Source organism: Phyllostomus hastatus, unplaced genomic scaffold (assembly GCF_019186645.2).
Source record: "Phyllostomus hastatus isolate PE091 unplaced genomic scaffold, TTU_PhHast_1.1 phas_contig_16, whole genome shotgun sequence".
Taxonomy (NCBI): domain Eukaryota; kingdom Metazoa; phylum Chordata; class Mammalia; order Chiroptera; family Phyllostomidae; genus Phyllostomus; species Phyllostomus hastatus.
In genome coordinates this window covers 17721119-17734792 of record NW_025333643.1, presented here as the reverse complement: position 1 = coordinate 17734792, position 13674 = coordinate 17721119, and the positions used below count along the sequence as shown (strand labels likewise).

The window sequence follows — 13674 nt, the reverse complement described above, 5'->3', positions numbered from 1 at the left end:
ATAACATCCAGCTTTCTTTTAAAAGTAAAGAACTCTCACTTCCTGTCACCCTAGCACTATCATTAAGTGTTTAGACCTTGATTACACACTGTTCCAGGAGATTGAGTTCAAGCCATCGAAGCAAAGCAGTTATATTTTGTAGATGCAGCGGTTTCTCCCTTCTGCAGTGTGGTGCCAGCCCTCTGTGGTAACTGAATTTTAATCAAAACAGTTGGAGAGCCTGCTCTGGTCCAGACCCTATGCTAGACACAAAAATGAACAGTATAGATCATGCCCTCTCTCTGATGTAACTTATGTTCTATTGGGGGAGACATAATGATTAAGGAAAGGAAGGGAGGGAGGGAGGAAAATGAGATTGTCAGGTACTGATAAGTGCCAGGAGAAATTATCAAGCCCGTAAGGTGAAATAGAGTGAAGGGGGCTGGTATGTGACCTATTGTAGATAGTTTGATCTAGGAGGCCCTCTCAGAGCCAAAGATGTGATTGTAGTGAAGGAGTAACCATGTGGCTCCCTGGAGGAAAAGTGTCCTAGGTAGATGGAGCAGTATATGCAAAGATCTTGAAATAGGAACATACCAGGCTTATTGGAAGAAAGCAAAAGTCCTGTAAGACTGGAGGGAAGAGTATAAGGAGAGACAGAGAAGAGGCCCAACAGAGTTGGGGATAAGGGAGGGAAGCACCTGGAATGGTTTTCCCCTGGTGAAATGAGAAGGTACAGGAGGTTTTGACCAGAGGAGGGATGTGCTCTGATTTGGGTTTTAGGAGGCTTCTGAGTGTGAATAGGCAGTATAGAACCACAGGTAGAAGCTAAGATTGTTAGGGAATTATTGTAGCAATCCAGCCAAGATATGGTGGTGACTTAATTTGGGAGGCAGAGGTGGAGATGGTGAGAAATGGCTGGATACTGTTAATCTTTTGAAAGTCCTGCTGAAAGGATGTGCTGATGAGCTCTGCAGTGTTTGGCCTGCATAAATGGCCTGGAGGAATGGAGCTGTCATTTGGGAGCACCATAATTTGTGGGCTCAGCTATGTGTTTATGTGAAAGACATAAGGTACACTAGTCGAGGTGGTTTCTTCCAATCAGAGGATGTGTGGACATGCCTTATGACATGCTTTCTGACATGAATGAGGGTGGGATTATAAAGTCTGTCTCCTTGTCTGTGTGTGTCCTGCATCCACACGTACTTATGGCATTTCTTCTTAGCTATTTACCACCCCTGATGAAATGTACTCTTGGGGAAGCATTGGTGATTGCCCAGAGAACTGAACTGAGAAAGTTTTGTGAAGCTGGTTCCAGGCTCAGCAGGGAAGAGGAAAACTTGATATCTGCCATTACAAGTACTAGGAGTGGCATAGTATTGGATAGCCTAGTGTTGGCTGCCACAAAAATACATTTTTGTCTCATCTCTTCCCTTATGGAGGGATTTTAGACATCAGCAAGTAGGCAGGGGAAATACTTTTTCTGCTCACTTTTTGAGGCCTGCCTGCCTCTGAAGTCCCTCCAAGAGATCATTAGCCCAAAGATCAGATTGTAATATCTGAAGGTCTTGGTGAGTTAGTTACATTTGAACTCCAAGTGCTCCAGAAGAGATAGGGCCTTTACCTTAACAGGCAAGGCCTTGGCAGGTCAAAATACATTTTTTTCTGTGACACTCATTACTGCAAAATGTACTGTAATTAACACTTATTTATTACATATACCGTTTTTCTCCAGCACCAGACTGGGAGCCACAGGGCAAGGACTTTGCTTTGCCATATCAGTGCTATTTCCCCAGTACCCAGAACAGTGGCTCTTGGAAGTATGTGTTGAATGAATAAAAAGATGCCTGAAGAAGCCTTAAGTTGTAGCCCAGAATTAAGGTAAAGATTACTAAGGAAGCAGCACTTTTTTGAAAGTGGAAAGCTCCTATTAGAGTAGTAATCACTGTAACTATGTGGTTTAATGAACACTATTAAGAATTACAGTAGTAGTAGTAATAATAATAATAATAATAACAATAATAATAATAATAATAATAATAGCTCTTCTTGAGCACTTCTGTGTGCCTGACACTAGGCTAAGTGCCTAATGCTCATTATTTCTCTTGTGAAGTAGGTCCTCATTTGTTAGGCAAAGAAATTCAGGCTCCAGGTGAATTCCCCAAGGATATAGTGCTAAAAAACAGGGGGTTCCAAAAATGAAAAGGAAACACTAAGACTTCTCCTCCATGTAGGAAATCTAGCCTTCCATCTGATAAATTGAAACATGTTTTCATAGAGACATCCTTGACCATTGGAAAAGGCAGAAGGAACAAACTTTCAGATAAATGGGAAATTTGGGTACCTTTTGCCATTGTGAAAACTTCAAAGTTGTGGGAGTATGGAAGGGCCTTTGGATTTGTTCATTGTCTGTTTTTTCCAGCTAATCTTCAGTAAAAGAGAACCTGACCATCTCAACACAGGTAACCTTTTCCCAAATACGGTGACAAACGGGATGTGAAGGTCCCAAGTGAGTTTCAAGGTCAAGAAGAAAGGAGAGTTTCAAAGGTTTCACATCTAAACTTGTGCTTTGGAAGAAGAATAGATAGTGGGTGTAGTGGGAGCAGCTAGGGATAAGGGAGAGCAGATCCCACACTTTGTTGCTTTGGAGCAAGTCTGCAGACTACTCTGATGGTTGTTATTTTAGTATCTTTCCTTTAAATGGACTCACTTCTATTTTCTTGAATTCATTTATTTAAAACAGAATTTGTGAACTCCCATCATGAATAGAAAACCAGTATTGCTTGCCATAAAGTAATAATATATAGATATAGATATATAGTAATAAGATATATAATGATTATAAAACAGAACACAATTATAGTGAAAATAAGGCAATCTTATTTCACATTTAAAAATTAAAGAATAAAAATAATAAGTATAAATCTAACATACATACTGGAAAATAGGTTTTCCTGAGAGCAGAGTGGAACTGTTTATGATCAGTTATCAGTAAGGGTGTGTTTAAACTGATAGCTCCTTGTCACTTAGTTTAAAGAACAACATGAAAAGATGATTTTTTTCCCCAGGCTTAATATTAATTGGTACCCAAAATCCTAATATATATGCATATATATGTAAAGTATATGTGTGGGATAGAAATGCATTATATATATAGAAAATATATTGTGTATATATAGAAAAAGATATAGTAGTTTTAAAAACTTATTATAGTTTAACTTTTTAATTGTGGTCCATGGACCTTTGACTATGGAGACCTGGGAAATAAGCTAAGTCACAAATTTACACCTGGACCAGGAGTGCTTGCCATAGTTTTTACTGTGAAAAGGTAGTTTTGGAGACTTGTGAAATCAAAGCTGTTTTTGTACCTCGCTCTTCTAAAGCCCTCAGTTCACGTCTGAGCTCTGTCATCATAGGAACACAAGGTGATCAGCAAGGTCTGAGCCCTGCTAGCACAGAGCATGGACTTGGGTCAGAAATTGCCACCTCACTGTGCATGACATGACTTTTTTGAAACAAAGCCTCCACTTGACACTGTTCTCCCTCCATGGTTAACTCAAACAGACGTTCATCCATACTACCTTCAGGCATTTTCTGTTCCACCAGGGAGAAACACTGTCCTGTACACATTCCCTGCCCCTCTGCTCCCTATGTGGCCCCAGCTTGACAGTGCACTAAGCAACTATAATAAAGTGAATTGGTGCAATCTTGCCCAACTGTGTCTCAGGGTTCCTATCATTCTGCCACCAGAAAATTCATACGTTCAAAATTGTTTTTTCAGAACACTGACCTTAGTTCTCTGCCTCTGCAAAGGTATAATTTAGGAATAATCTTTGTTAGATTGTGACAGGATCTTTGTGCTTCTGCCGCACAATCAATTAGACATTTTGCAAGGCAGAGGCATTATTATTATCACAGGCAGATGGTGAAATGTTACTCCATCCTTCTGTGCCTGCTTTAACTTCCTTGCATAACATCATTTAAGGGGTTTCTTTACAAATTGCAGTTTACTTGGAAAAGATTTAAAGCCCTGAGGGCTTGGCAAGAAGCTCTTGGTTATGAGCATATCAACTTTGTCATTAGCAAAAAGGGCACCTCTGATTCACACTGACTTTGCCCTGCAAGTCAGGTAAAGAGCAGCTGAGGCCTTTGATTGTTCAGTACTATTCTGACGTAAGAGGCCTTTGGAGGGTCATGTACCTGTAGTCCCTGGCCAAAGGTTAAATGGGCATCAATCCAAGGACAGAGGAATTTTTTGTGGAGGGCTTCCCTGTGGAATAAGATGGAGAATTTATTAACCAGAATTCCAGGGGATTTGCTTCAGAGAAAGAGGCATTCAGGTCAGACTCTACTCTGCAGGAGTAATAGCCCAAAGAGAGTGGACAAGTGTCATAAGGTATCAGCGAGGAAGTGGATGACACACTGAGGGGATACCAGGTGAGAGTGGCATAGAATAGAGGCAGACGGGCTGCGAACCAAACTGTCACAGGTTTGATTCCCAGTCAGGGCACATACCTGTGTTGCAGGCCATGGCCCCCAGCAACTGCACATTGATGTTTTTTTTTCTCTCTCTCTTTCCCTTCCCTCTCTAAAAAATAAATAAATAAAATCTAAAAAAAAAAAAGAATACGAGGCAGAGAGATTTTTTTTAGCAGCTGCTTGAAGGTTGGGGATATGGGTGGATGAGAAGGAATTTTAAGCTGTTTTACTGTATAATGCACTGGTGAATCACTACAGCCATTCTTGGTGGATATATTGTTGAGCAGAGGCAGGCATCAAGCAGGTCACTTTCTTCAGGTTTCTTGTGCGTAAAGTCTTATTTGCATGGGTACCAGGAGGAATGAAGGATGTAGAAAAGTCCTTGAGGAGTGGGTATCTGATGCGGACCCTGGCTGGCAGGATCTGTGTGTTGTAGCTGCAATGAATAAATTCACATGGACTACAGAAATCCTGTGGAGAAAAGGGACAGCATGGCTGCTCTCTAAGTGAGAAAGAGGGGCCCGACCCCCACCTAGACAGGCTTTTATTGTTTTTCTGGGTATACTACATTGAGGATGGTCCTCATTTACTATGCACAGGTTCGCTTTAGGTGGTTACCTTTTACAGAAAACAAAGGAGAGGATGTTGCTAATTATATCAGAGAAGAAGGATATTTGCAGGTGTAAAGGGAAAAGTGGTTGAAGTGGTTACATTCCATACTTGGGAGGTTTAGCTCAGATTTTAGGAAGTTACTTTAAAGATATGCAGCAAGCATTTTCTGCCTCAATTCAGGGTGAGGGAGTTTTAGCAAAAGCAAGCTTCATAGCAGCCTAGGTACAAGGCAGGCCTGATTCTCCATGGGAGAACCTATTCTTGGGCATGGGTCCTGTGTGCTAGACCTTGCTCCCCACTGCCTTTTCTGAGTGGGAGCTGGGCTACATTTCCCATTGCTACGCAGAACGGTCCCCTATATGTATCCCATATGCATGTGAGACAGACTTAGAATTGTCCCACAACAGTGGAAAATCAAGCACATCATTGTGTTTTGGGAGACCCAGGGTAGTTCCCTAGGGACTTATAGGAGGAGGGGAGTTTTTATGAGTCTTTGTAAAAAGAGGTTTTATGATCACATTCAAATCTATTTCTTCTGTCCACTTCTGATGTAGTATAGATATTGTTATAGAGAGGATGCATCAGAATCAGTGAATTCTTTGGCTGAGCTGGTAGTAGGTAGATGGTGTAAGTGGCGAATTCCTGCAATTTCTTTGATAATGTACATCATATGGAGTTAGAGAAGGCTCAAGCTATTTACCGCTATCTGGACATAAAACAATCTATGAAAAAAATATCCTCATGAAAGCTAATTCTTAGTGAGAATGTAATACATACAGGCTAGGTGCTATGCGAAATACTTTACAGGCAGGGGTTGTCTGTAAAGGGGTTGCTATTTTATTCCTCCCAAGATCCCTTTATGAGCATTACAACTTTACAGGTAAGACTCAAGGAGGTTATAGTTCAGTCATTTTCCAAGACTGCACAGACAATGAGTGGCAGGGGTAGGATTCAAACTCCAATATCTGAGTTCTTAAACACTAAATTCTTTTTCACATTATAATGATCTTCAGACATTCTGCTGCAGCTTCATTATTACTTTCCATTGAAAAACTTATAAAATAATGGCCTTTAACCATTTTTGGATTCTCTTCAGAGAAAAAAAATATATGTCTTTTAAAAAATGTCAGAGGTTTTGTGGATTCCAGTTAAAAATATCTGCCTTGTAGGAAAGACTCACTGGGGCTCTGAGTTTGCTTGTTGACAACGTTCTTATTAGAGGGAACTAAGTTTGGCTGAACTAATCTTTCCAACTTTTTCCAACATAACTGTGTTAAGCTTCAAACATGGCTAGTGGTCTACCATGTAGCAAGAATAGTAACCATGTACTTATTAAGTATCTAACAATTAGAGTTGAATGACAGTGGGTGCATACACTGGTACAGTCCTACTTGTTATATATTGAACTTTTACAATGATTTGGTTAAAGGTGAGTATCACACCTGCTAACAACCTTCTGAGGTAGTTAGTATTATGCTCACTTTACAAACAAGAATCCTGAGGTTCTTACCATTAGTAAATGAGTGGATCAAAAAACTAGAACAGCCACCCAGCCCAAGCCTGGTCTTCTGCCCTTTACCCTGGAACCTCTGCTGGGTAGCTACCAGAACTTCCATGCATCCTGCAGACTGCAGCTTCAACCCAGGAGGCAAGAGCGACATGGTAGAGACCAAGCCCAAGAACTTCTCCTTGGTGGTACACAGACCTGGGGACCTGTGCCTGGAGAACAATCCTATCGCTGAACCAGTCCCAAATGAGGTGCTGCTGAGGATGCATTCTGTTGGAATCTGTGGCTCAGATGTCCACTACTGGTAGTATGGTCAAATTGGGGATTTTGTTGTGAAAAAGCCAATGGTGCTGGGCCATGAAGCTTTAGGAATAGTCATTATAGTGGGATCAATGGTAACACACCTACAACCAGGTGATCATGTTGCCATCAAGCCTGGTGCTCCCCAAGAAACTGATGAATTTTGCAAGATTGGCTGATATAACCTGTCACCATCCATCTTCTGTGCCATGCCCCCAGATGATGGGAACCTCTGCCAGTTCTACACACACAATGCCAACTTCTGCTACAAGCTTCCTGCTGATGTGCTCTTTGAGGAAGGGGCCCTGATTGAGCTACTCTTTATGGAGATCCATGCCTGCCAGAAAGCTGGAGTCACCCTGGGAAATAAGGTCCTTGTGTGTGGAGCTGGGCCAATTGGACTTGTCAGTTTGCTTGTGGCCAAGGCAATAGGTGTGGCTCAAGTGGTGGTAACTGATCTGTCTGCTTCTCAGTTGTCTAAAGCCAAGGAAGTTGGGGCTGACTTCACCCTTCAGATCTCCAAGGAGAGCCCTCAGGAAATTGCCAGTAAAGTGGAAGGCCTCCTGGGGCACAAGCCAGAAATCGCCATCGAGTTCACTGGGGCAGAGACTGCCATCCAGGTGGGCAACTACACAACTTGTCCTGGTGGACCCCTGGTGCTGGTAGGACTGGATTCTGAGATAACTAGGGTGCCCCTGGTGCATGCAGCCAACTGGGAAGTGGATATCAAATGTGTGTTTCAATATTGCAACACATAGCCAGTGGTGATTTCAATGCTTGTGTCCAAGTCTGTGAATGTAAAGTCCTTAATGACCCATAGGTTTCCTCTGGAGAAAGCTCTGGAGGCCTTTGAAGCATCCAAAAAGGGACTGAGGTTGAAAGTCATGATCAAGTTTGACCCCAACAACCAGGATCCCTGATGTTAATTGGGCTCTGCCCTTATTCCCACCCTTTCAGCATCTCAAGGCTGAATAGCTGGGCAAGGGTGGGCTTTAAGGCAGAAGTTTCTTTTAACTAGTAAAATTAATTAAAATAATTCATTATAAGCAGAGAGCCTTACACAGATGAGTTGGCATGCCTTAAAAATACAAGTAGGGATAGTTTGGGGGAACTTATAGCCAGATTGACCTGTTCATGCTGAGCAAAGTTAGCAAGTGGAGCAGAGCTTCTCAGCAGGGTGGTGCTGGGAACTCCCCTTCTTCCTGGAGTGCCTGAGGTGAATAAGGGATGAAATCTGTCTGTTGAGTTTCTGGTTCCACCGAGACTGTGGCCAGACCAAGTGGGGGTTGGGAGGTGAGTTATGAAGAGACAAGTCTACCAAGAAGACTTAACTGGCCCAGAAACTGATTTTCATGAAAATCTGTAGCTCAGGGTCTGGGATGAGAGGCTGTCAGCCATTTTAGTTGAGAACACAATGTTTCTAGTCACGGCTGTTATTTGGTTTGCTGACAACAGGAGAATAAGACACTGACCTTCCTGGTCTAGGGTAATTATAAAATCAAAAGCAGACAAACAGATAAAATTAAAATCCCTCATGAGGTCAAACCAGCTCGCATTCCCCAAATGTTGAGTCAGGTAACTTCTCAACACTGCTTGAAGAATGCCTTTTTCAACCCCTGAGAATTCGGTGTAGTTTACTTTGTGCCCTCCTAATACTGCCTACCCTACCCTTCCTTCCAGTGTTCAAGGGCAGCCACTGTGGGCTTCTTTGGCAACTAGGAGACACCTACCTAAGCACAGGCATGGGGAGTCCTCATGGGAGACCTTAAATTATATCATGCCTTTGATTAGTCCACGGGGGGGTTGGTTGGTTCACCACAGGAATAGCATCCCCTTCTAGGCTCAAATTCAGGCATGATTATTATACAATGCCATGTAATTCTGGTAACCCTGAACAAAACCTTTCCCCTTCCCATAGCCAGTTAAGACTGTTGATATCTTTCTGTCTGAATGGTATCTCTAAAATTATGATCGTATTTTAATTTTGCTGTGTAAGAGTTGGGTCCAATCACATTGTGTCCATTTGTGACTTTAAGATTATTAGTCAAGAATGGGGATGTAGAAGCTGTGACTTAAGTGGGGCTGCAGGGCTTTAATCCTCTCATTGCAGCATGGGGCAGAGGGTGGCTCTGAAGAGGTGCTTGTGACTGGAGGAGGCTGTGGTCATTGCCTGGAATTCCCAAACTGCTTTGGGTAATAAATTCTACTTGTAGTGAAAATTTAAAAAATAAAATACAAATAAATAAAAAAAATACATTTACACAGTGGGATACTATGCGGTAGGAAGAAAGAAGGAACTCCTATCTTTTGCGACAGCATGGATGGAACTGGAGAGTATTATTCTAATTGAAATAAGCCAGTTGGTAAAAGATAAATACCATATGACCTCACCTTTAAGAGCAATCTAATGAACAAAACAAGCTAATGAGAAAAATTGGACCAGAGGCATGGAATCATGGAACAGACTGAAAGCAGGCTGAGTGGAGAGGTAAGGGGTATAATGGTGGAAAGAAGGAGAAGGGACTAGTCAAACAACATGTATGAATGACCCATAGACATGGGCAACAGTGTGGGATTGATTTAGGGAGTGGGGGTGGGTTGGGTGGAGGAGAGAAAAGTGGGAAAAATTGAGCCAACTGTAACAGAATAACCATGGGAAATTTAAAACAAAAAACAAAACAAAACAAAATAACCAACAACAATCCTGAGGTTCTGAGCACTTCCTCGAGAACATGTGCATGGTAGCAGCCCAGTCAGTCTAACTCTAATAAATCTGCTCCTCTGGTCCACTCTCCTGTCCTGGTTCTGAATGTACCTATTCTTTCAAATTCTTTACACATTTGGCAATAAATCACACTGCTTCTCTGTCTGTCTGTCTCTCCCATTTCTCAGCCCAGGAATTATTGACATTTTGCCTCTGATAATTCTGTTGTGGGGGCCTTTTCTGTGCATAGTAAAGTGTTTAACTGTGTGGGAGAAGCAAAATAATTTTCCCTTTACCCTTCTAGGTTCTTGGCTGAGACACCCTTGTAATAAAAGGCAGATTAACAGGAGAAAAACAAACAAGTTTAATAACATGTGTACCTCCTGCATACATTGGAGAGACCCAGGGCAACCAAGTAACTCTCTGAAATGGCCCTAGCCACCACCTTAAATACCACCTTCAGCTAAAGACAAAAGAGGTTGGGGGAGAGGGATAAGATCAGTTATGGGAGGTGACCAGGAAAAGCCCAGTAAACAGCAATAAGGTTCATTTGCAGATATAAAGAAGGTCCTCCCTTCTTTATTGATAAGAGTTTCTAGAGATTTAGAATCATCCCTCTCTTTCTGGTACAGAGAGGGAGACACCCTTATGAATGAAAATGTATCTTATGAAAAGGTAACTTCTACTCAGTTTTCAGAGATTTTCCTATGTCTGCTGTTTCTTAAAAATAATCAGCCTAAAATAATCCTTATACCATAGAGGCATATTTTGGGGTGGCATTTTCTGCTTCCCTTCAGCTGTGTCCCTGGGCTCTATGAATTGGATGCCTGAGAACTCCTCTAGCCCCATTTCCCAGGTTCTGACAACCACAACCACAGATGTCTTCAGACATTGCCAAATGTCCTTTGGGGAACAAAATCACTCCCTGTTGAGACCCATTTCTCTCTCCCCTTCCTCCCCCCATACACATAAATATTAACATGTATCATTGAGTGCTTACAATGTATCTGGTCAAGTGTCAGTACATTATCTTCCATGCATTATCTCAGTAAATCTTGGAATACCCCATCATCCTATTTATTTTATGGGTGAAGCCAGGCCTGGATGTTTTAACAGATCAGTCACTTGCCCAGAGTGACACAGCTGCTTAGGAGGTAGGATATGCCTCAGCTTCGTGTGCCTCCGCAGCCCTGGGCATTATGAGAAATGTTTTCACTAAACTGCTTAGTTGTTTTGAGCCCCAAATTAATCAGACTATGTATATTTTCACTGGGGTTTATTCAGCTGGTAAGCTGGTGTTCAGCTGGTAAGAAAAGTTTAATGGAATTGTAGGTCATATATTTTATTATTATTTATTATTTTTACACTGTTTCTTTTTATTGTTAACCTTTCTCACTAAAATATCATTAATAAAAATTATCGAAACAAAATCTTGCTTCTTAGCCTCATTTTTTAGCATAAACTTCATTTTATTAAACATAAAGTATAAAGTAATTTGTAAGAGAACAACTACTTTTCTAACTCTTCTTCAGACAATGTTTCTCTATGGATGCATTATCTGCTTCTTAACAGCACAAATCATTGCTAAGTAACTTGACCATAAAGGCAATGAATTTCCTGGAAATTTTAATTGGAAAGTTTTCAACAAAATTTCTTTTTAGCAAGCAGCATGTTTCTTTCTTGTTTTTTTTTTTTTAAAGATTTTATTTATTTATTTTTAGAGAGGGAAGGGAGGGAGAAAGAGAGAGAGAGAAACATCAATGTGTGGTTGCTGGGGGTCATGGCCTGCAACCCAGGCATGTACCCTGACTGGGAATCGAACCTGCAACACACTTGCAGCCCGAGCTCAATCCACTGAGCTACACCAGCCAGGGCTAGCAGCATGTTTCTTAAAAAAGGAACATGTAGACTTCAGAACTGTGGAGCCTTATTATGTATCTCAAAATGAATTTCAACAACTTAAAAAATTAATAACATTAAAATAACTTATCTATAAAGGAGATTGATAAAGAGAAAGAGGATGAAGCCTTAACTGAGTCTGATGCAGCAGGTTCTTGGGATGAGGTGAGCTGTCAATTGAACACCTTGCTTTACATGGCAAAGGGGTGGTCAAGACCAAGGCAGGTGTCTCTGGCTCTCTTTCCAGGGATTCTAAATTTTGCATACAGTACATCAACCCCAGGATGGAAAATGGTTGCACCTGATTCTTCCTGAGGTTGGTAGCCTGAGGAACTAACTGCCCATAAGTTCCCGTCAGTTGCTTTAGTTTTTACTTTGAAATCTAGGAGTTGATCTGTACACATAGACTAAAGTTTTTCCATTTTGCTGAAGTTAGTCAGGATAACTTGTATTACTTATCACCAAAGAATCTTAACTAATACATTGATTTGATGAGGAAGAGGAGGAGGAGGAAGAGAAGGAGGAGGGTAGTAGTAGTAGAAGTGACAGCCACTAACATTTATTGGCTATCTAACTTAACTGTATAAGGTGGATATTGACACATGCCTCCATTTTATAGATGAGGAATCTGAGACTTATAAAGGTTACTTGTCTTGCTTAAGGTTACATTTGTGGCAAAGACAGAATTTGAACCCAAGTGTGATTTGAGAGCCCAAACTGCTAACCACTCTCTCTCTGACTGAAATATGGAGAGAATATACAGAAAGCATACATTCATACATTTTTAATTTAAAGAGAGGACCATTTCTCTATGTGTTCATGATGCAATATAGGCTGTAAAATGTAAGTGCTTTTTTCTTGCCCTTATTTGGTAAATTAGAATAATTACTGTTAGTTAAGGAATGTGAATGAAATGTCTTTATTAACCACTAAATTAAATGGAGTTTCTGTTATTAAACCATAGACGATAATGCCATCTTGACAGATTGTGAGTGACAGAACAAGCAGTGAGTTCAGCAGGATCCAAATGGAGATGTTGCAGGAGGAAGCAAAACTAGCAGAAGCTGAAAGTTCTGGGGGTTTGGCATGGAATGATGCCACCCATCAATGCATCTGTAGTCTTTTAGTTTCTGACAATAAAATAACTAGGTGCTTTCACTTTTTTTTCTGCTACTTTAAAAATAAGTGACAAAAAGTGAAATAAGAAAAAACAGAATACCCAGAGACAAACCATTGTTGCTGGTGATAGATAGCAAAAGTAATAGCCTCCAAACCCAATTTTTGTTTATTATTTTGTGTATTATTACATTTGTTTTTTAAATATAATTATAAATATATATTATGATTTTCCCTCTTATGATTGTTGCTACGTATTCACTCATATATCCCCCTCTTTGTCTCTGTACACATACACACAAACACTCACAGCATGCCTACATGTACACTTCCTCTCCTGATCACACCTGCACAGTAAAATGTACTTCTTTATCGAGGGGCCAATGGCATTTGGAATTTGGTCCATTGCCTCTGTGGTGAATTTGGATAAACATCTCTTAAACAAAGCTAGCTTGCTTGCTTTCTTCCTCTTTCTTTCTTTCTTTCTTTCTTTCTTTCTTTCTTTCTTTCTTTCTTTCTTTCTTTCTTTCTTTCTTTCTTTCTTTCTTTCCTTCCTTCCTTCCTTCCTTCCTTCCTTCCTTCCTTCCTTCCTTCCTTCCTTCCTTCCTTCCCTCCCTCCCTCCCTCCCTCCCTCCCTCCCTCCCTCCCTCCCTTCCTTCCTTCCTTCCTTCCTTCCTTCGATAGACACCCCTAAAAGACTGAGAATCCTCTCAATTTTTATACCATCTCAGACCATCCCTATAAAAGCAGAAGACTTTGGCCTCCTCCTGGGAGGGAGTCTCCCCCTTGCATACACCATTGAAATATGGTTAAAATGAACAATGAAAGCAATTGAACAAAAATCCTTGGCCATGAACATAGGTTCTTGGAATTTTGAAAAGGTCTTAAGAGAGTTACCTGTCCAAGTGATTCTCAGACTTTGAGACTAATAAAGTTTTCCCTCCTAAAATTAAGGGCTGACTTTACTTTTCAACTTCTAGTTTTGCCCCCAAAAGGACACTAATGAAAAAAAAACCTATTATTCACTTTCTTTCACAAGAAATTGGTCATTTTAATACTAAAAGAGTAGAAGGCATAA

At 40.9% G+C, this 13674-nt stretch overlaps 1 protein-coding gene and 1 pseudogene across 4 annotated transcripts in view; both read left to right on the top strand.

Annotated features, from left to right (window-relative positions):
* Positions 1-13674, top strand: part of FHIT (fragile histidine triad diadenosine triphosphatase) — a 1461545-nt gene that overhangs the window by 127283 nt on the left and 1320588 nt on the right. The window lies entirely within an intron of this gene.
* On the top strand, positions 6730-7797 carry LOC123814467 (annotated as a pseudogene).